General features: G+C 33.4%; 1 protein-coding gene across 22 annotated transcripts in view; it reads left to right on the top strand.

The window, feature by feature from the left end:
- The window catches only part of Rims2 (regulating synaptic membrane exocytosis 2), a 586271-nt gene that overhangs the window by 65521 nt on the left and 497180 nt on the right, over positions 1 to 23570 (top strand). The window lies entirely within an intron of this gene.

The following is a 23570-nucleotide window of genomic DNA, read 5'->3' as shown; positions in this document are numbered from 1 at the left end:
CTGTGATTGTGGGTTATTGATTTTCAAGGAAATGCAGAAAGGGGGCTAGGAATAGGGCAAGTTAAAATACCGTAGAGCTATTGTTCTTATTAAGATGAAGCCATTTTTTTCTGAATAAATGGTCTTTGGTTGCTGCATGCCTTAAGTTGTTAATGTCTCAAGTTCTTTTTTTTTTTAATTTAATTGATTTTATTTTTTTAAATACAAGACAGCGGAATGCATTACAATTCTTATTACACATATAGAGCACAGTTTTTCATATCTTTGTATATAAAGTGTGTTCACACCAATTCATGTCTTTATACATGTACTTTTTTGCATAACAATGCTTATTACACATATATACCACAATTTTTCATATCTCTGTATATAAAGTAGGTTGACACCCAATGTCCATCACATTCCACCATCCTTGCTAATTCCCTGCCTCCTCCATTTTCCTCTCACCCCTCTTCCCTATCTATAATTCATCTATTCCTCCCATGCTCCCTTCCTACCCCACTATGTGTCAGCTTCCTTATATCAGAGAAAACATTCGGCATTTGTTTTTTTGGGATTGGCTAACTCCACTTTATCATTATTTTTTCTAACACCATCCATTTGCCTGCAAATGCCATGATTTTATTCTCTTTTATTGCTGAGTAAAATTCCATTGTATATATGTACCACATTTTTTTATCCATTCATCTATTGAAGAGCATCTAGGTTGGCTCCACAGTTTAGCTCTTGTGAATTGTGCTGCTATAAATATAAACATTGATGTGGCTGTGCCCCTGTAGTATGCTGTTTTTAAGTCCTTTGGGTATAGTCCAAGGAGAGGGATAGCTGGGTCAAATGGTGGTTCCATTCCCAGATTTCTAAGGAATTTCCATACTGCTTTCCATATTGGCTGCACCAATTTGCAGTCCCACCAGCAATGTAAGAGTGTACTTTATTCCCCATATCCTCGCCAACACTTATTGTTGTTTGTCTTCATAATAGCTGCCATTCTGACTGGAGTGAGATGATATCTTATAGTAGTTTTGATTTGCATTTCTCTGATTGCTAGAGATGATGAGCATTTTTTCATATATTTGTTGATTGATTGTGTATCATCTTCTGAGAAGTGTCTGTTCAGGCCCTTGGCCCTTTTGTTGATTGGTTATTTATTTATTTATTTTTTTGGTGCTTAGCTTTTTGAGTTCTTTATATACCCTAGAGATTAGTGCTCTATCTGATATGTGAGGGGTAAAAATTTGTTCCCAGAATGTAGGCTCTCTGTTCACCTCACAGATTGTTTCTTTTGCTGAGAAGAAACTTTTTTAGTTTGATTCCATCCCATTTATTGATTCTTGGTTTTAATTCTTGTGCATAGGAGTCTTATTAAGGAAGTTGGGGCCTAATCCCACATGATGAAGATTAGGGCCTACTTTTTCTTCTATTAGACGCAGAGTCTTTGGTTGAATTCCTAGGTCCTTGATTCATTTTGAGTTAAGTTTTGTGCATGGTGAGAGAGATGGGTTTAATTTCATTTTGTTGCATATGGATTTCCAGTTTTCCCAGCACCATTTGTTGAAGATGCTATCTTTTCTCCAGTGCACATTTTTGCACCTTTGTCTATAAGATAATTGTAATTTTGTGGGTTAGTCTCTGTGTCCTCTATTCTGTACCATTGCTCTACCAGTCTGTTTTGATGCCAACACAATGCTGTTTTTGTTATTATTGTTCCTTAGTATAGTTTAAGGTCGGTATATCGATGCCACCTGCTTTGCTCTTTTTGCTAAGGATTGCTTTAGCTATTTTGGGTCTCTTATTTTTCCAGATGAATTTCATGATTGCCTTTTCTATTTCTATGAGGAATACCGCTGGGATTTTGATTGGAAGTGCATTAAATCTGTATAGTGCTTTTGGTAGTATGGTCATTTTGATAGTATTAATTTTGCTTATCCAAGAGCAAGGTAGATTTTTCCATCTTCTAAGGTCTTCTTTGATTTCTCTCTTTAGGGTTCTATAGTTTTCATTGTATAGATCTTTCAACTCTTTCATTAAGTTGATTCCCAAGTATCTTATTTTTTTTTTTTTTTGAGGTTATTGTGAATGGGGTAGTTTTCCTCATTTCCTTCTCAGGGGCTTTGTCACTGATATACAGAAATGCCTTAGATTTCTGGGTGTTGATTTTGTATCCTGCTAGTTTGCTGAATTCATTTACTAGTTCTAGAAGTTTTCTGGTGGAGTTTTTTGGGTCTTCTAGATTTAGAATCATATCGTCAGCAAATAGTGCTAATTTAAGTTCTTCTTTTCCTATACATACCCTTTTGATTTCTTTCATCTTTCTAATTGCTCTGGCCAGTGTTTTAAGAACTATGTTGAATAAAAGTGGTGAAAGAGGGCATTCCTGTCTTGTTCCAGTTTTTAGAAGGAATGCCTTCAATTTTTTTCCATTTAGAATTATGTTGGCCGGAGGCTTAGCATAGATAGCCTTTATGATGTTTAGATATGTTCCTGTAATCCCTAGTTTTTCTAGTGTTTTGAACACTAAGGGGTGCTGTATTTTGTTAAATGCTTTTTCTCTGTCTATTGAGATGATCATACGATTCTTATCTTTAAGTCTATTGATGTGATGAATTACATTTATTGATTTCCATATGTTGAACCAACCTTGCATCCCTGGGTTGAATCTCACTTGATCATGGTGCACAATCTTTTATGTGTTTGTATTCTATTTGCCAGGATTTTATTGAGAATTTTTGCATCTATGTTTATTAGAGATACTGGTCTGAAGTTTTCTTTCTTTGATGTGTCTTTGCTTGGTTTTGGAATCAGGGTGATATTGGCCTCATAGAATGAGTTTGGAATTACTGCCTCTTTTTCTATTTCCTAAAATAAATTGAAGAGTATTGGTATTAGTTTTTCTTTAAAGGTCTTGTAGAACCCCGCTGTGTATCCATCAGGTCCTGGGCTTTTCTTGGTTGGTAAGCTTTTGATGGCTTTTCTATTTCCTCACTTGATATTGATCTGTTTAAATTGTGTATATCTTCCTGACTTAATCTGGGCAAATTGTATGACTTAAGAAATTTGTCGATGCCTTTAATGTCATCTATTTTATTGGCATATAAGATTTCAAAATAATTGCTAATTATCATTTGTTATTTCTGTAGTGTCTGTTGTGATATTACCTTTTTCATCTCGTATGCTGGTAACTTGAGTTCTCTCTCTCCTTCTCTTTGTTAGCGTGGCTAAGGGTCTGTCAATTTTATTTATTTTTTCAAAGAACCAACTTTCTATTTTGTCAATTTTTTCAATTGTTTTGATTTCATTGATTTCAGCTCTAAATTTAATTATTTCTTGCCTTCTACTGCCTTTGCTGCTGTTTTATTCTTCTTTTTCTAGGGCTTTGAGATGTAGTGTGAGATCATTTATTTGTTGACTTTTTCTTCTTTTAAGGAATGAACTCCATGCAATGAATTTTCCTCTTAGTACTGCTTTCATAGTCCCAAAGATTTCGATATGTTTTATTGGTGTTCTTATTTACTTCTAATAATTTTTTAATCTCCTCCTTGATATCTTTGGCAACCCATTGTTCAATTAGTAGTGTATTATTTAGTCTCTAGGTGTTGGAGTAGCTTTTATTGTTTATTTTATCATTGATTTCTAATTTCATTCCATTGTGGTCTAATAGAATGCAGGGTAGTATCTCTACTTTTCTGTATTTATTAAGATTTGCTTTGTGGCATAACGTATGTTCTGTTTTAGAGAAGGATCCATGTGCTGCTGAGAAGAAAGTGTATTTGCTCTTTGATGGACAATATACCCTATATATGTCAGTTAAGTCTAAGTTATTGATTGTATTCTTGAGTTCTATAGTTTCTTTGTTCACCTTTTGTTTGGTAGATCTATCTAGTGGTGAAAAAAGTGTCTTAAAGTCACCCAAAATTATTGTGCTGTGATCTATTTGACTCTTGAACTTGAGAACAGCTAAAAGAATTTAGATACGCCATTGTTTGGGGCATACATATTTATAACTGGTATGTCTTATTGTTGTGTGTTTCTGTTAAGCAGTATGAAATGTCCATTTTTATCCCTTTTGATTAATTTTGGCTCGAAGTCTACTTTATTTGATATGAGGATGGAAACCCCTGCTTCTTTATGTGGCCATGTGAATGGTATATTTTATCCCAATCTTTCACCTTCATTCTGTAGGTGTCTTTTCCTATGAGGTGAGTCCCTTGAAGGCAGCATATTGTTTTTATTTTTTTAATCCAATCTACCAGCCTATGTCTTTTGAGTCTTTTGATTGGCAAGTTTAAGCCATTAACATTTAGGATTATTATTGAGATATGACTTGTATTACCCGTCATTTTTGTTTATTTTTGGTATTTAGCTTGACCTGGTTTCTCCTTTGGTTAGCTTTTCTTTTATTGTAGTTCTCCCCTTTGCGGATTTTCATTGTTGTTTTTCATTTCCTCCTCGTGGAATATTTTGCCAAGAATGTTCTGTAGTGCAGGCTTTTTTGCTCTAATTTCTTTTAGATTTTGTTTGTCTTGGAAGGTTTTTATTTCATCATCAAATTTGAAGCTTAATTTTTGCTGGATATAAAATTCTTGGTTGGCATCCATTATCTTTTAGAGCTTGGTCTATATTGTTCCAGGATCTCCTAGCTTTGAGAGTCTGGCTTGAAAAATCTGCTGAGATTTGAATTGGTCTCTTCCCTTATAGGTAATCTGATTTTTCTCTCTTGCAGCCTTTAAAATTCTATCCTTATTCTGTATGCTAGGCATTTTCATTATAATGTGTCTTGATATAGAGCTGTTATAATTTAGTACATTTGATGTCCTATAGGCCTCTTGTACTTTTATTTTCCAACTTGGGGAAATTTTCTGATATTATTTCATTGAAGAGATTGTGTATTCCTTTGATTTGAATCTCTGAACCTTCCTCTATCCCAGTAAATCTTAAATTTGATCTTTTGATGGTATCCCATAATTCTTGGATGTTCTATTCATGGTTTCTTACCATCTTTACTATGAGGTCAACTGTATTTTCAAGATTGTATATTTTGTCTTCATTGTCTGAGATTCTGTCTTCTAAGTGGTCTAGTCTGTTTTTGATGCTATCTCTTGAGTTTTTTTTAACTGGCTTATTGTTTCTTTCATTTTGAGGATTTTTTTTTCCCTTCAGTATTTCTATCTCTTTCTTGAGTAGTCTCTTCCAACCTGTATTTGCTCTCTTATCTCTTTGTTGGTGTGATCAATGTTCGCCTGAATTTGTTCTCTTATCTCTTTGTTGGAGTGATCGATTTTTGCTTAAGTAATTTTTTAATTCTCAAATCATTTTAGTTAAGCATATTCTGACCTCCTTCTCTGACATTTCACCTCCTCCACTATGTATGGATTTCATTGTTGTAGTGTCATTGTTTGGGGCAATTTCCTCCTTTGTTTTTTCATATCTATGTATCTTCCTCTCTTGCAGTGTAGATCTGAGGTATTATAGCTTCTGCCCCATTGTCTTATAGTGTGCCTTCAGGTTACCAATACTTCACTTAAGGAGATGTCATTATTCTAGCACTCAATGTACCCAACATGCAGCCATATATCAGTTAACTTCTATTTCTACATTTATAGTTTTGTCACTATAAACAGAAATGATGAGTTTGGTTATCTTCAACCATATCAGGTTTGCATATTTTTTTACAGTTTCTGATGGTTGAAAAGGGGGACTAGGGGGTTGGCTGAGATGTTTATGAGGTAGGATGTGAAAATTTTATGGATGTATTAGATTATATGACTAGTGAGAGAGTAATCATAGGAAGTTGGCTGTTAGAGAAATAAGAGATAGGCAACCCTATACAAGACTCCCTGTTACCTCAGCAACAGGAAAACTGTTAGCACCCTTAGTAGAGAAACCTCTGGTGCAACCAAGCCACAGGGACCTCAGTGATGTCTTACCAGATCCTTATTGCTATCTGTTGATAGAAGCGGCGATATCCCAGTTTTGTGGTGGAGGCAGTCTCAAGTCTGTGTGTTTCCTGATGTTGGGCTATGGAGCCACGCTTTAGTGAATAAGGAACCCCAATGTGGGTTGGCTCTCCTTGCAGGTGTGGGGTGGCTCTGCCCTGGAACTCTGGGCCATGTTGGCATGGGGCAGGTGGGCCGGGTGGATCATGAGATTGATTTTCACTCATATTCTTCTAGGAGTTTTATATCTTATGTTTACATATTATTATATTATTATAATTATCTAATTTGAGTTAGGTTTTTATAAGGTACAAAATTTAGATCAAGTTTTTTTTTTTTGTGTGTGTGTGTGTTCTACTTGTTATATTTCTCTTTTCTTGGTTTCTCCTTATCCTGTTCTTTGTAGGTTACTTGAACATAGTTTAATATTCCATTATATTTTATTTGTAGTGTTTTTGAGCAGTTTTTTTAATAGTTTTTTTAGTGGTCCTTATAGAAATATTTATATATAACTTATTACAGTCATTTAAAATTTTTTTCATTTTACGTAGAATGTAAAAACCTTATAAAAGATTTTATGCCTTTTTACCTGTCCTCTTTATGATTTAGTTATCTTAAATGTTCCCTTATATACTTGAGAAACATATCAGTGTTAAAATTCTTTCAGCCATCAAACATAATTTAAAGAACTCAAAGGGAAAATATTCTGTCGTATTTACTCATCTGCTTACTCTTCTATTGCTCTTTCCTTCTGCTATTATTTTCTGCTCTAGAACTTTCTTTAGCCATTGTTTTGGAGCAGGTTTGCTGGTGATAAATTGTCTTAGTTTTCTTTCATGTGAGAATGTTTTGTATTTTATCTTAACCCCTGAAGGGTATTTTTGCTAGATAAAAAATTCTGGGTTGACAGTTCATTTGTTTCAGCACTTCAAAACTTCATTAACTCCCAACTTCCATGATTTCTATTGAGAAATTTGTTGTTCTATTATTCTCTTAGTATAATCACTTTTTAACCCTTTGTAATAATTTCTGTCTGGTGACTTTATTCAATATATATATATTTATTTGCTTTTAGTTTTCAGAAAATTGATTATAATGTATCTTGGCACAGGTTTCTTTTGTTTTAACCTGTTAGTGGTTCACTCAGTTTCTTAACACTATAAATTTATGTCTTCTTCCCAATTTTGGAAGTTTTTAGTCATATTTCTTCAAATAGTTTTTGAGTTCTGTACTCTTTTCTACTTTTTCCCTGGGACTCTGATGACATGAATGTTAGATATTTTATTCCCCTTGAATAGTGCACCTGGGTCTCTGAGATTCTGTTTGTTTTTTTAATCTGCTTTTTTTTTTTTCCTGCCCCTGCTCTTCAGATTTAAAGGGATTTGTATTTTTCTTTCTTCAAGCTTTCTGCTTTTTTCCTCTTTTGTCTTGCTATTGAGCTCATCCAGGAAGGTTTTTATTTTGGTTATTGTATCTTTCAGTTCAAAAATTTGTATTTGGTTCTTTTATATCTTTGCTAGCAGAGACTGTATGGTTTCATTTATTTGAAGAGTGCAATTGCCTGTTAGAGCCTTTTTTTTAATGATAGCTGCTTTAAAATATTTGGAATTAGTCAACACTGGCATTTATGTAGTGTTGGCATCTGTTTTATTGTCTTTTAAAAATTTGAATTGAGATTTTCAGAGTTCTGAATATGACAAGTAGTTTTGGATTGCATTCTACACTTGTATATTATTTTATGCTTTTTATTCTTTTTTAATTTTTTAAATTATTTTGGGTATTGGAGGTTGAGTCCAGGGCTTTTCTAACACTGAGCTACATTCCCATTCCTTTTGATTTTTTATTTTGAGACAGGGTCTTGCTATGTTAATGAGGCTGACCTCAAATTTGTGATCCTCCTCCTTTCTCAGCCTTCTGAACTGCTGGAGTTATAGGTGTGCACCACCACTACCACCACACCCTCCTCCTCTTCCTATTTTTTGTTTTAGCATATATTCAATCTGTTTAAGTTGAGTATACTTTTCCTGACACATTTTGGGGGCTGTGGTTCAAATGTCATTTTTTTAAAATATTTTTTTTAGTTGTAGTTGGACACAATATCTTTATTTAATTTAATTAATTAATTAATTAATTTTTTTAAAGAGAGAGTGAGAGAGGAGAGAGAGAGAGAGAGAGAGAGAGAGAGAGAGAGAGAGAGAGAGAGAGAATTTTTAATATTTATTTTTTAGTTCTCGGCGGACACAACAAATTTGTTGGTATGTGGTGCTGAGGATCCAACCCAGGCCGCATGCATGCCAGGCGAGCGCGCTACCGCTTGAGCCACATCCCCAGGCCTATTTTATTTATTTTTATGTGGTGCTGAGGATTGAACCCAGCACCTCGCCTTACATGCTAGGCAAGCGCTCTACCGCTGAGCCCCAACCCCAGCCCAGTCAGTTTGTTTTTAAAAGTCTTTTCCGTGTTCTTCTGATCTTCCCCAGTTATGTATCCTCTTGAATTAATTTGAAACCTGGTAGATCTTCTACACCACAATTGAGTTCTCAAAGCTTTTGGTATGTTGATTTTTGTCAGCTTCATGACAGATCTCTGGTTATTCAGAGATCTGCCCAGGACTTTACATGCAGATTTAGACCCCCCCCCCCTTTTTTTTTAGCTCATTCCTCTTGCTAATCAAATTTCAACTGGATCTTGGAGGGGCCAAATGTTTAAACCATAGCAATATGTATGCATGTATATATGTATTGGTAAAGCATAGAATAGAAAAACTACCAAGTATACAATGTATATATTTCAATAGTATACAATTATAACTATTTCAGACTTGTGTACACTCAAAAAATAGTTGTTAAATGTTGACTGAATTAACATAGATAATTTTTACTTGTTTTGCTGATCTACATCATTGAATCCATCTTTTTAACTGTAATTTTAAGGATGTCATTAACACAATATGAGCTTTAGTTTTCAATATGTTATGCAGAACTTTATTATTAGAAATAATTCTGCCTTTATATGTTGTTATGGGAATTAAACAAATTCATGCATGGGAAGACATTTTATGAACTCTAATATAAAGAGTGTATCAGTGATTTAATGCTATTATATGAATACAAAAGCAACAAAAACAAAATGTCCTATTATTAAATTCATTTTCTTATTTTTTATTTAGTAGTGTGTTGTTCCCAAATGTAGTTATTAGTTAGAATGGGAGCTTTTTGGGGCAAGATACTCTTCAGTCTTTCTTTTATTCACTGCTGCATCCTTAAGTGGCTAGAAATGTGTTTGATATAGTAAATGATTAAAAAATATTTATGGGTGGACAATTTCACCTTGTAATTAGAGCATGCATTATGCTCCAAAATAAACAATATCCACAGCCATTTTCCTGCTTATCCCTGTCCTGCCTAAAAATATTGTATGAACAAGGAAGATATACAATTGAAGAAAATGAGAAAATATAAACTCAAATTCTACTAAAAAACAGGAACATTAATTTTAGGTATTGTAACTGAATCTTTTACTTTCCTTAATATCTCCACATTCTTTCTCCTAAAAAGGGCCCAGTATTTTTTGTATACCATTTTATTTATTTTTGTGTGTATGTGTATGCATTGTTCAATGCTTAGAAATCAGAAAATAGAAGTATAAACATGGAAACCATCCAAAGACTAGTGTTGCTCAAGTCCTAGGCCAGTGGGTCCTGACTTTGAAAAGTCCCAACTGTGAACCATTGGCCTTACAAGTCAAGCAGAAAAAGTAATAGTGAAGTAGGAAAGGAATTTTATTCCATGCTGGGAAAATAAAGGGAACTAAGAATCCTCAGCTCTGTCTTCGAAAATACTGACATTTACTTCACATTTAAATAGGGAAGAATTGGAGCAGAGAGCAGGAGGTATGCCTTGCTAAACAGTCTTTAAACTACGGTCCTGTTGATGATTATCTCAGGTCTGGCTTTATGAGGTTCTAAAAAGTCATTATCCTTTGAGAGGCAGTTCAGTTCCTATTATAGAATGATTGCTCCTGCTTAGGGGTTCAGGCTCAGTTCCCATCCTGGGTTGATTGCTGTCACTTAGTGGGGAAGTACCATCATAGTGATCTGTCTGCAAGGCTTGCTGTTCTTGGAATCTTAAAAAAAAATCTTAGTTATTCTTATTTTGGCATCTTAACTTGAATGGGGATAAGAGAGATTAGGTAAATTTAGGGCTAATAAACTTTGAATTGATAGTTTTTAGACAGACATGCTTTAAATGATTAATATGTTTACGTGCAGAGTTGACCAGGAATCCAACCCAAAGTTTAAGGAAGAAAGGAGACAGAAAATGAAGGCAGAGGTATCAACCTTCCTTCTATAGACTTAAATGAATAGTCAGTGCTTTTAACAAAAGCAGCAAGTCCTGTTAAAATTGTGCCAACCTTACAGAGTTAATAGGATTAAATGAGTTAATATTTGTAAATTACTTAGAACAGTTCCTGGTATGTAGTAAATCCCTTGTGTAAATGTTCGAATACAAAAATAGAATAAAATTCCACAAGTGAATGACATCTATTATTAATATTACACACATATACATATGTACCAGAGATTAAATGATTACTTCAAAAATTCTCACAGTGACAATAAAGAAATTCTGAAAATGAACTCTGTGAGTGTGTGTGTGTGTGTGTGTGTGTGTGTGTGTGTGTGTAGAGATTTATTATGAGGAATTGGCTCATGTGATTATAGAAGTTTGAGGATTCCCATAATCTGTCATCTGCAAACTACAAATGTAGGAAAACCAGTGGTGTGATTCAGTAGGAATCTGCATGCCTGAGAATCAGGGGAGCCAGAAGTGTAAATCCAAGTCTGAGGGTCTGAGAAGAAAGATATATTTTAGCTTAAACAGACAGGCAGGAATCAAAAAGAGTAATTGCCTCCTTCCTCTGCTTTTCTTTAACCCCTTTGGTGGTAGCAGGGATTGAACCCACTACTCTACTGGTGAATTATATCCCCAGCCCTTTTTATTTTATTTTTAGACAGAGTCTTGTTATGTTGTGCAGGCTTGCTTTGAAATTGCCATCCTCCTGTCCTCAGCTTCCTGATTCTCTAGGATTACAGGTGTGTGCTACCTTGCCCAGCTGTGTCTTTTGTTTTATTTAGGCTGCCAACACATTGGACAATACCTATGTTGAGTAGGGTAACTTATTTACAGGGCCCACCCCTTAAAATGCTAATCTCATCCAGAACCACCCCCCCCCAGACATACCCAGAAATATGTTTAATCTAGGCATCTAGTGGCCTGTAAAGTGGATACCTAAAATTAACCCATCACAGTGAGTTTTGTGTGTTGTTTTATCACTATGACTTCGAAGGTTTTAAATCAGTGTGTTAGTTAGCTTTTGCTGTGACAGCGATCTGAGAGAAATAACTCAGAGCTCATGGTTTCACAGGTTTCAGTCCATGGTCAGTTTGCTCCATTGCTTTGAGCTTGACCTGAGGCAGAGCATCATGATAGAAGGATGTAGCAAAGTTGCAACTCATGGCAGCCAGGAAGAGAGAGAGAGAGGCGCCAGTGACAAGATGTAATCCTTGTGCCCAAGACAAAGACATGTGCCCAGCGACCTGATTCTTCTAACTACAGCTCCCAACTGCCTACAATTTTCGCCATCTACCGGTAGTTCATATTAATTTGAACCTTCATCATCCACTACTTCCCAAAAGCTTCAACCTTTGAACATTGCTGTATTTGGGACCCAACTTCCAGTACATGAGTCTTTCATACCAAAGCATAACAATTGGAAAAGTTGTTAAAAATGAGTTCCCTTTCATAATTAGCATCAAATTAATCTATTCTTGTTTTAATTGATCATTATTTTCCCATTTATGACTGTTTTCTCTTAGGCATTGAGAAAAAGACCTCTTGTATCCTTGTGCTCAGGTCATCAGATGATGTTTATTTAATGTGATAAATTTGCCTAAAGGAAGAGGTCTAAATTGGATATTTGATGATGACCTCTAATCTCTTCCTTCCTTTTTTTTAAAGCTAAAGAAACTAGTTAAATTCTCATCTGTGAAAAGAAGTGAACTAATAATTACTGAGCTCCGATTATATGCCACTCATACTACATGTTTTTATAGTTAAGAAATATTTTCTTTTAAATATAAAAGAAATAATAAAGCATGCAGTTATGCATTTTCATCCATTTAAAAACTTAATTCTAACTATAAATGTCATCAGTTTTAGTTACCATTTTTATAAATGGGTTATAAACTGGTTAAGTAACTTGTCTGGTAGTGAATGTTACAGCTAACATTCAAACCTGGATTTGCTTGCTTTAAAGTCTGTACTTTTCCATGTAATAATTGACAAGATTCAATTGGGGGATTGAGTTATTTCTTTATTAGCTTCTAATATGTTGCTGCCTCTGTTTTCTCACCCTTACCACCCTCATTTTCTTTGAGAATATATTACGGACAGAATATAAATACTTATTGTCTTTATTCCTTTCAAGTTATTTCAGAAAACCTTGTTATTTTAGTGCTCTCATATGTTGTGACAGCAGGCTTCTTTGTCAGCCATCCTGTTCAGCATAAATAACCTGTGCTATGTCAGCATGATTTTATTGCTGCTACTTCCTTTCTTTATGTTTTGAGTAATTTTATCATAAGAGGATATAAAGTGTTTTAGACATGTGCAAATGCCTGAGTGACTAGAGTAGTTCCCATGGCTGTTTGGCCAACTGCCTGTGGATAGTCCTCCATTTGATTGCAGGAAAGAGAAGATAGGAAAACAAATTAGGTTTCTCAAACAAGATAGGTATTCTGAACTATGTCACCCTTAATGAACAGGTGGTGCTAATTACGAATCCTTTTTTTTTTAAAGGACTTTCAAAATGGATTTACACCCAGATGTGTGATGTTGTTTAATATATTACATAAACTTGTCTATAAACAAATGATACACTGAATGGATTCTTTGTTTTTAAACCAGATGTCATCTTAAAAATATTATAATATATATTTAATTAGTAAGAGAATTTGGAAAATAGAGCCAGAAAAAATACAGTCACCCATAATCTTGATAACCTAATAGAAATATTACATTTTGATATAATTTGTCTTTTAAAAAATCTTATGCATTAAAAACCTTAAAGCTGGGCTGGGGATGTGGCATGCGTGTGGCCCGGGTTCGATTCTCAGCACCACATACCAACAAAGATGTTGTGTCCGCTGAAAACTAAAAAATAGATATTAAAATTAAAAAAAAAACCTTAAAGCTAATCATCCAGATAATATCATCGTAACATTTCTTGTGAACTCAAGGTTGTATGATTTATAATGATAATGCCAAAGAATTTTGAAGTGCATGTTTGTCCCATTGTGTGTATCATTGATCAGATATAGATTTACTCCTAACACTGACCAGTTTGTTGCTCTTCCACTCTGAATTGTTATTTTTACTTTTTGTGATGCTGGAGATTAAACCCAGGATCTCACCTATTTAGGCAAGCACTCTATCACTGAGTTACACCTGCAGTCCCACTCTGAGTTATTCATTCTTATAATCTACTCTGGAAAAAGTAATTTTTCTTTCTTTTTAATGTACTTGTTTTTTACATGTAAAAAATAATGACCCTATTCTTTGTGAGCAATTTTTAGATTTTTGAGAAATATATTTTTCTTAACAATTCTGTAAAGTAAATGATAATTTGGGTGTGGTGGTGCATGCCTGTAATCCCAGTGGCTTGGAAGGCTGAGGCAGGAGGATTGTGAGTTTAAAGCCAGCCTCAGCAAAAGTGAGGCACTAAGCAACTTAGTGAGACTCTTGGTCTCTAAATAAAATACAAAATGGGCTGGGGGTGGGGCTCAGTGGTTGAGTGCCCCTGGCTTCAATCCCGACACTCCAATACAAAACAAACAAAAAAGATAATTTTAAAAATGCTTGATGCTGTGATAAATTACAATATTTTTTTGGGTTGTTTCTATAGATACAAACATTAACCTTATTATTTTGAAACCAATTATTTGCAGTTGCCCTGATAGCACAGCTAATTATGTTGCTGTACTTAAACTTATTATGTAGTTCAGGTAGTTAGAAACAATAGAGAGCTATTTTCAGTCTCACTTAGGCTACCATGTAGATCAAACCAAAATGTACATAGATTATAACCATGTTATGACATCCATTTGTCCTTATTTTTACTATGTACCAAGTATTATTCAAAATTCTTGTATCTCAGAGATGAATAAGATAGAATCCTTTCTTTCAGGAGGTTCATTTGCAGAACATTATTAAGACATTATTAGTTCTCATAGCATTAGTCTCCAGGATATACAAAGAACTTAACCCCCCACCCCCCAAAAAAAGTCCCCAACTAAACAAAGCAAGCAAACAAACAAAAAAATCCCCAAATAATTACTGAGTGGGCCTAAAAACTGAACAGACATTTCACAGAAGAAGAAATATGAATGATCGAAAAATATGTGAAAAAATATTCAACATCTAAAGCTATTAGAGAAATGCAAATCAAAACTACACTGAGATTCCATCTCATCCCAGTCAGAATGGCAAGAATACAAGTAACAATAAGTGTTGGTGAAGATGTGGGGGAAAAGGTTCATTCATACATTGCTGGTGGGACTGCAAATTGGTGCAACTACTCTGGAAAGCAATATGGAGATTTCTTAGAAAACTTGGACTGGAACCTCCAGTTGTTCCAGTTATCCCACTCTGTGGTATATACCCAAAGGACTTAAAATCAGAATACTACAGTGACACAGCCACTTCAATGTTTATAGCACCTCAGTTCACATAGCCAAGCTATGGAACCAACCAAGGTACCCTACAACAGATGAATGAATAAAGAAAATGTGATATATATATATATATATATATATATATATATATATATATATATACACACACACACACACACACACACACACACACACACAATGGAATATTACTCAGCCATAAAGAAGAATAAAATTATGGCATTTGCTGGTAAATGGATGGAACTGAAGAATATCATGCTAAGTGAAATAAGCCATTTCCCCAAACCCAAAGGAGAATGTCTCTCTGATTTGTGGATACTAATCCATGACAGGGAAGGGGGGAAATATTTTCTTATATTCAATGTATGAGTTCATTGGACTAGACAAATGGGAAAGAAAGGAAGGGAGCCAGGATGGGAACAGAAAAGATAGTAGAATGAATGGGACATATCTTTACATATATCATTATATATGAATACATGACAATATAACACCACATCATATACAACCACAATAATGAGATCCTAAAATTGGTACAAGTTGCATTTATTCTATGTATGTATAATATGTCAAAATACACTGTACTGTCATATATATTATATCTAGAAACAATAAATAAAAAATAAAAAAGAACATTATTAAGATTGTGTCACTTTTTTTGATTACTAATATTGGACTTATTATTTTTTTTATCTAGATCTTATTCAGGTATTTTCACATACATAATATATTCACAAAGTTCTATAGTTACAAAAAGTATGCAGTGAAAATTTCTTTTCTGTAGCTCTTTCCTCCTTTAATCTCCTTCCCCTGGAGAATATTTCAAAGGGATTAATAAGTTTTTTGAGTTTTGATATGTAAAGAAAGTTCAGATTTGGAAAGGGTATTCTCATTTATTGTATAACCACTGTGTGCCTCACACACAGATATGTGCACTTCCACATCTTATTTAAAATACTTAGTATCCTTTACTTGGTATTATCACAATTTTATTAATTACAAACAGAATGAAATAAAGGCAATTACTGATGAGCACATAAATACCAAGTGACATAACTAAGAGTAGGATCTAGGTTTAAGTTCACCTGAGTCTGTTCTATTTTTGAGCTATTTTATACAAAATGAATGCTTTGGAATTCTAATAGCATTTATGTTAAAAGTTTTTTTTTTTTTTTTTCCCCTAAGAAAATGGTTAGGAAAGTCCACGCTGGAGCCAATTGGAGCCAGATGGCAAAGCAGAAATGTGGTCAGAGGGGCACCAGGTCAGAGAGGCAAATATGGAAGGGTAGATTTGTAGCTGAGAAATAATTTAATAACTGAAACAAATTGTATGTTTCAAAATTCTGCTCACTTGGTACATATTTTCCAGTTTGTTTTTCTCCTTTTCAAGTCGTAGACCATCGTAGTCTTAGCGTAAAATATTCCTTTCCCCTTTAATTGTCATGATTCATTAATCTCTTTCAATTTGTGGTAGCCTTTTTCTCCTTTCTTGTTTTCATAGTTTTGACATATTTTAAGAGTTCTGATCAGGTATTTTGTATAACATCCCTCAATTTAGGTGTATTTTGATATTTTATCATGATTAGACTGGGGTTAGGGAATTTTAGGAATGTCATAGTAGTATTCTCTCCTATCAGAAGGTTAACTTTGATCTTATGGTTGGGTGCTCTATGTCAGGTTTCTTTGATATAATGTTGTAATTTTTCTCTTTCCATTCTCTGTTGGTTATAAGTGAGTCAGTAATTACAGTTCCCATTTAAAAGGAGAGACATTATGCTCCACCATCTGGAGAGAGGATGTGAATGACATTGTGAACATATATGAAAACCAACAAGTAATTAATAAATATTTTTTGGGGAAGTGCTTGAGGCTATTAATTTTGCCCATTAATGTTAGCATTCATCAGTGAATCTTAGCTGTAGCAACTATTATGATTTTACAATGGTGATTCCTGTTTTCTTCATACCTTTTACATTTATTATCCAGAATTATTCTGTGAAGAAGATATGTCCTTTCTTTGTTTATTTATTTATAGGCATTCATGGGAATTTATTTTTAGGGGAGGTTATAATCAATACTGTTATTTATTTTGGCCTCAAATTATCCCAGTTTTGGCCATTAGGAGCTCTTTTAGGTTGATTTCTGTTCCTTTTTGACATGCTTTTTTGTTGTTGTTGCTGTTGTTGTTGTTGTTTGCCAAACACTTCCTTACCTTTTGACATTGCAAGATAATCTAGGTTCATCTTCATATTTTTTTTCTACCCAGCTGGATAATCAGCTCTTTCTTCAAGTATTCTGGGTTCCTTTGATTGGAAAATGGTATTCAGAAACCAAGATCTCTGTGCTGGGTATACTTGTCACTAATGGGGTGTCAGATTCTAGGTTCTGTCAGTGGACAAAATAAGGAAATACATGTATGTATATTAATACGTATCTATATTTATTTTTGTATATCTATCTGTGTAAATACCTGTCATCTTCCTTTATATTATGTAAATATACATGATTTCAGAGTGGTTTCTCTAACTTTAATGCTGCAGATAGAGTTCATTCTATCTGCCTTAGTTTATTTTTAACTTCTGTTTCTGACAGTGTTTTAGTCAGCTATTTTGCACTGACTGACCAGAACAACTGTACAGGAGAAAAGTTTATTTAAGGATTCATGGTTTCAGAGGTCTCAATCCATAGTCAGCAGGCTCCATTCCTTGGGATTGGAGGTGAGCCTGAACATCATGGAAGAAGAGTGAGGCAGGGGGAAGCAGCTCATATTTTGATCAGAAAGCAGAGAGAGAGGTCTCCACTTATCAGATACAAATATATACTGCAAAGCCATGCCCCAATTCCTACCTCCTGTAGCCACATCTTACCACTCCAATTACCACTCAATAAATCCCAACCAGGGGATTAATTCACTGAATAGGTTAAGACTCTTACAATCCAATCATTTCCTCCTCTGAACCTTCTTGCATTGACTCACATGTGAGCTTTTTGAGGGATTCCTCACATTCAAATCAAAACAGTGAGAATCCTGGCTTTCATTATTTATAATATATCTACTTATTGTTCAACCGCAGTATACCTATAAACCGTTTCAGAATTGGTAGCCTGTACAGTTTTAAAACAAACTTACCGGACTACAGTGTTTATACATAGTTTTTTTTTTTTTTGTCTTTGGTATGATTATCTAGTTGAAAATATTCTTTCTTAATGTTTTTAGGGCAGATTCTTTTTCCCCAATCCCTGTCAAGAAAGCTGTATTAAATATTTTTTCATACAGTTAGATTAATTTGTCACATTCTGCATAGCATCTGAGGATTTCTCTGTTCCCCTATTTGATTTTTTAAAAATTTACATAAGATTTATTTTTTGTGATGCATAGTTTTGTGGGTTTTGAGAAATACATGATCAGGTATCGAGAAACACAAAATTAGAACTGTTCCAACATCCTGAAAATTCCCTTGTGTAACCTCTTTATAGTCAGTAACTCTCTCTTCCATTGAATGCTGGTACCACAAATCTGTTTTCTGTTCCTAAGTTCTGCCTTTTACAGAATCTCATATTTCAAATCCAATATTACATAATTTTTTGTTTTTTCACATTTTTCTCTTAGCAAAATGAATTTGTGATTCAGCCATGTTGTCCACGAGTCAGTAGTTCATTCCTTTTTATTTCTCAGTAGTATTCTAATATATGGCTTTATCATAGTTTATTCATTTACCTGTTGAACAGTATCTTAGTTATTTCTAGTTTTTTGGGGTTATGAATAAAGCTGTTATGAATATTCACATACATATTTTTGTGTGAAAAAAGTTTGAGTTTAATTTAATACCTAGAAAATGAGATTTCTAGATCTTTTGCCTTCTCCCAAAACTTTAAAATTGCTGTCAATATCCACAAAATAACTTGCAGAGAGTTTGGGATAGCCTTGACTCTCTAGATCAAATTGGTAAGAAATGACATCTTAAAAATATTAAATCTTCTTGTCCATGAACATGATGACATAGATTTAAATAGAGGTATGTAGTTTCCTCATATAGATTTTGTGACTCTTTTTCTTGGTGCTAATGTAAATGGTGATATCTTTTAAATTTCAAATTTCAATGTTCATTGCTTGTGTATAGGAAAGCAATTGGCTTTATTAACTTGCTAAAAGTACTTTTTAATTCCAGAAGATTTTTGTTGATTATTGGGGATTTTTTCATATTGAAAATCATAGATGTTTATCAAAGACAGTTTATTTCATCCTGTTATACAGTGTTTCTTTAATTTCCTGGTTTTGTCTTTACTGCATTAAGTAGGACTTCCAAGATGATGCTGGATCAGAGTAGAGAGATAGGACACCCTTGCATTGTTCCCCCGTCTGTAGGGAAAAGCTTCTAGTTTCTCACCATTGAGTGTGATGTTAGTTGAAAGTTCTTTTCTTCTTCTTCTTCTTTTTTTTTTTTTTTAAATAAGATTGAGGACATTTGCCCTATTTTTTTTTGTTGAGAATCTTTTAAATTTTATTTTTTTTTTGTGAATGGGTATTAAATTTTGGCAAATGCCTTTTTACACCTGATGTTTCTTCCTTAGACTATTGATGTGGTAGATTACTCTGATTTTCAGTTACAGAAACAGCACACTTGGGATAAATCCCACTTAGTTGTGGTGTACAATTGATTTTATTCATTGTTGGAGTTCGTAAGAGATGTTGGTCTGTAATTTTAATTTCTTTTAATACCTTTGGTTTTGGTATTTGAGTGATGCTAATATAGAATGAGGGAGTATATTCTCACTTCCATTTCTGAAAGACATTGTAGAGAATTATTAGAATTTCCTTTTTAAATGTTTTGATATTTTGTTGAACTCAGCAGTGAAACCATCTGAGTCTGGTTATTTCTGTTTTGCAAGTTATTAATTATTTACTCAATTTCTTTAAGAGATGTACACTTATTTGATTTATATATTTCTCCTGTGTGAGCTTCAGTAGATTGTATCTTTCAAGGAAGTGGTCTATTTCATCAATATTATCAAACTTGTGGCATAGAATTTGTTCCTAATACTTTTATTATCTTTCTAATGAGATCAGTACTGATGAACTACTCTTTCATTTCTGATATTAGTAATTTGTGTTTTTTGTCTTGTTTATCCTAGCTAGGCGTTTGTTAATTTACTGGCCTTTTCAAAGAAGTGGATTTTGGTGTTACTGACTTTGTCTATTGAGTTCCTTTTAAAATTTCATCTGTCATTTTTATTATTTTTTTCTGTTTATTTTATATTGTACTTTTAATAGTTTACTGAGGAAGAGGCTTAATTTGTTGATTTTAGAGACGTTTTATAATATATACATTGAATTCTAGAAGTTTCTAAGCTCTGCTTTATCTATATTGCATAGTTTGATAGGTTGCATTTTCATTTAGTTCAAAATATTTTTAATGCATTTGAGAATTCTTCTTTGACACATGTATTAAATAGAAGTAAGTTGTTTAATATCTAGATATTTTGGGATTTTATGCTGTAGTTTTGTTATAGATTTCTAGTTTAATTCCATTGTTAACACAGAGCATACTTTGTGTGATTTGTATTCTTTTAAATTCATTACAGTGTATTTTATGCCCCCTCCACAAGTGTTCTGTCTTGGTGATTGTTTCATGTTAACTTAAGAAGGATGTGTGTTTGCTATTATTGAAGCATTATAGGATGTTAATTAGATCCATTTTGTTGATAGTGCTGTTTAGTTCAACTGTATCTTCACTAATTTTCTGCCAGCTGGACATATCACTTAACTGATAAAGGTAGGAAGAGTTTAACTGTTATAGTGGATTCATCTTTTTCTTGTTGTGGGTATATCAAGTTTTGCCTACTATACTTTGAATCTTTGCTGTTAGGTACATGTAAGTAAAGATTGCTATGTCTTCTAGGGGAATTCACCTCTTTATTATTATGAAATGCCCTTCATTTCCTTGATTATTTTCCTTGCTCTGAAGTTGGCTTTGTTTGAAATGAATGTAGATAATTTAATTTCTTCTTGTTACTGTTAGTATATACATCTTTCTCCATCCTTTTACTGTTAGTCTATTTTTAAATATATATTTTAAGTGGATTTCTCTATATATAACAATTGTTGTGTTTTTCTCTCAAGTTTTTTCTAATTGCCTTTGTCTAGTTTTTTTTGCAGTTTGAGTGGGATAAACTGAGGTGTAAATTCTTCAGCATTATATGATTTATTCCTTTCGAAAATTATATTGAAATCTGTTTTCCAGTTTAACAGTGTTTAGAGGTAGGACCTTACGAGGTTAATTAGGTGGTTTAGAGGGATTGATAACAGTCCTCATAGAAATGAATTAGTTACATAAGAGAGGGTCATTATAAATCAAGGCAACCCTTGTTGTTTTGTATTTTCCACATGCACCTCAGCAGAATCCAGCAATTATAAGCAGAATTCAGCAATTATAGTTAAGTGTTTATACAGATAAACAGGTTTCTGCTACTGGGCCTCTGCTCATGGTAAGCTATGATGCTCTGTGTTTGCTTATCAGTCTGTCTGGTTTTATGGCAGCCATTTGGCCTGTGACTTTAACTCTTCAGTGGCTCCAGGGAGAGTTGTTAATTTTCAGTTTATTCAGCCTTTTTTTTTTTTTTTTTTTAGTGTGAGAATGGGAATGACAATTTCCAAGCTGTTAACTGGTTGGACTGGAAATTAGAAGTTTCTCATAAACTTTTTGGAATGCAAGAACATAGGAGTCATCGTGAATGTTAATTTTCTGTCAGAGAAATATGTGAAATAATTACCTTTTTATATTATCAATTCTTTTTAAAAAATTTATTTATTTTGCATTAAGATTCTTAATATACCATTATACATTGAATTATCATATCTCTTATTAGTCAATTCTTAATTTATTGTTTCAACATGAATATTAATTATGTCCGCATACTTTCAGATTTGATTTTATCTAAATATTGGCAATAAGGATATGAATAATTTATATTCAATAATATTTAAAGATATATAAAGTATACTGCAGTATGTATAATATGTATTTTATTTGGGAAGATTATACAAATGTTTATATATTTAATATGTAGGTATTTTGTAAAGCCCAGAAATGATTTCTGGTTTAGTAATTAAATTGGAAACCAAATTAATATCAATGTGTTCAGGATAAAAATTTTTATCCCTGATTAAGAGCAACATGATTTTAAAAAATCTTATATTTCCCTATCTTGCTCTAGCTTCTGCATATGAGATTTTTGATTTTTGAGTTTGGCTTTTTTTTTAATTTAGCATGATATTCTCCATTCATTTACCAGCAAATGCCATAATTTAATTCTTTTTTTTTTTTTTTTTTTGGTGGTGCTGGGGATTGAACCCAGGACCTTGTGCATGGGAGGCAAGCACTCTGCCAACTGAGCTATATCCCTATCCCAATTTCATCCCTTTTTAATGGCTGATTAGAACTCCATTGTGTGTGTGTGTGTGTGTGTGTGTGTGTATTTGTGTGTGTGTGTATTTGTGTGTGTGTGTGTGTGTGTGTGTGTGTGTGTGTGTACCACAGTTTCTTAATCCTTTCATCTATTGTTGGGCATCTGGGTTGATTCCATAATTTAGCTATAGTGAATTGTGCTGCTATAAACATTGAGATGGATATATTGCTGTAATATGCAGATTTAAAATCTTTGGAGGAAATACCAAGGCATGGGTCATATGGTGGAACATCCCTAGTCTTTTGAGGAATCTCCATACTACTTTCCAGAGGGATTGTAGTAGTCTGCAGCCCCCCAAATAATGTACAAGTGTACATTTTCCCTACAACCTGCCAGCATTTATTTTGTTCATATTCTTGGTCATTGCCATTCTGACAAGAGTGAGATGAAATCTTAGTGTAGTTTTGGTTTGCATTTCCCTGATTGCTGGAGATGTTGAATATTTCTTCACATATTTAAGACCAACATGAATTTTTGCATATTATCACAAAGGACTTCTTCAGGAAATATCTTTGCACTTACATACTTATTCAATATTTGTTTTTAACATATTTTGATGAGCCAATATGGTACTCTTTCTTTGTCTTATCTTTTTGTTTATTTATGAGTTGTTTTATTCTAAAGAGATTTTTGCCTTATTTTTGAAGAAATACGAAATCCTAGATGTCTTGGTTTCTTGTGTTTGATTACTTCTATGCTATTTGGTGATAAATAAATCTTTTAAATGTGAATTCATATGTGACTATATTTAAATAATAAATTATGTGATTTTAGCTCTAGGATAAAACTTTCACTCTGAAGTTTATGCAGAGAATACATGATATTCTTTTATGGTTGATGCAGAGATACATAGTTACCAATTATATTCATTCATCAGTACATAAAAATATATAATATAATAGTATGACTCTTTCATTTATTGCTTATATCACTAAAAAAAGAAATACTGTAAAAGAAAAGAAATTTGATCTTTAGAGAAGATTTAATTTACCTTATTGCTATAACTTACTAATTAATGAAAGTCCTAGTTAGTGACCAGATTTAGTTATCAATTCTTAGTCTTTAAGAAAGTAAAAGCTAATGAACAATTGTTGAGTCATGTACTTCTCATGACCAGTTCTAGGCAAATTATTGGAAGCCAGATTTCAGAAGTCTTCACTACCTTGTGCATAGTGCTTCTTTACCTTTTAAATATCCAGTCATATTTTGTTTTGCTATCCAGTGTTCTATATTGGTCTAGTTTGCCTTCCATTTCCTTAATATTGTGAAAATAGTATATACACTAGTTGGTCTGCAGAAGGATTAATTTAACCTTAATAAAAGCATACAACAAGGAGTGAATAACACTAATGCCAAGATTAACTCATTTAAGGGTATCACATGAGGTGAGATTTTGTTTTGTTTTGTTTTGTTTTTTA

Source organism: Urocitellus parryii, chromosome 7 (assembly GCF_045843805.1).
Source record: "Urocitellus parryii isolate mUroPar1 chromosome 7, mUroPar1.hap1, whole genome shotgun sequence".
Classification (NCBI taxonomy): domain Eukaryota; kingdom Metazoa; phylum Chordata; class Mammalia; order Rodentia; family Sciuridae; genus Urocitellus; species Urocitellus parryii.
Note: the sequence above shows the minus strand (reverse complement) of the source record. Positions and strands in the feature narration are given on the sequence as shown.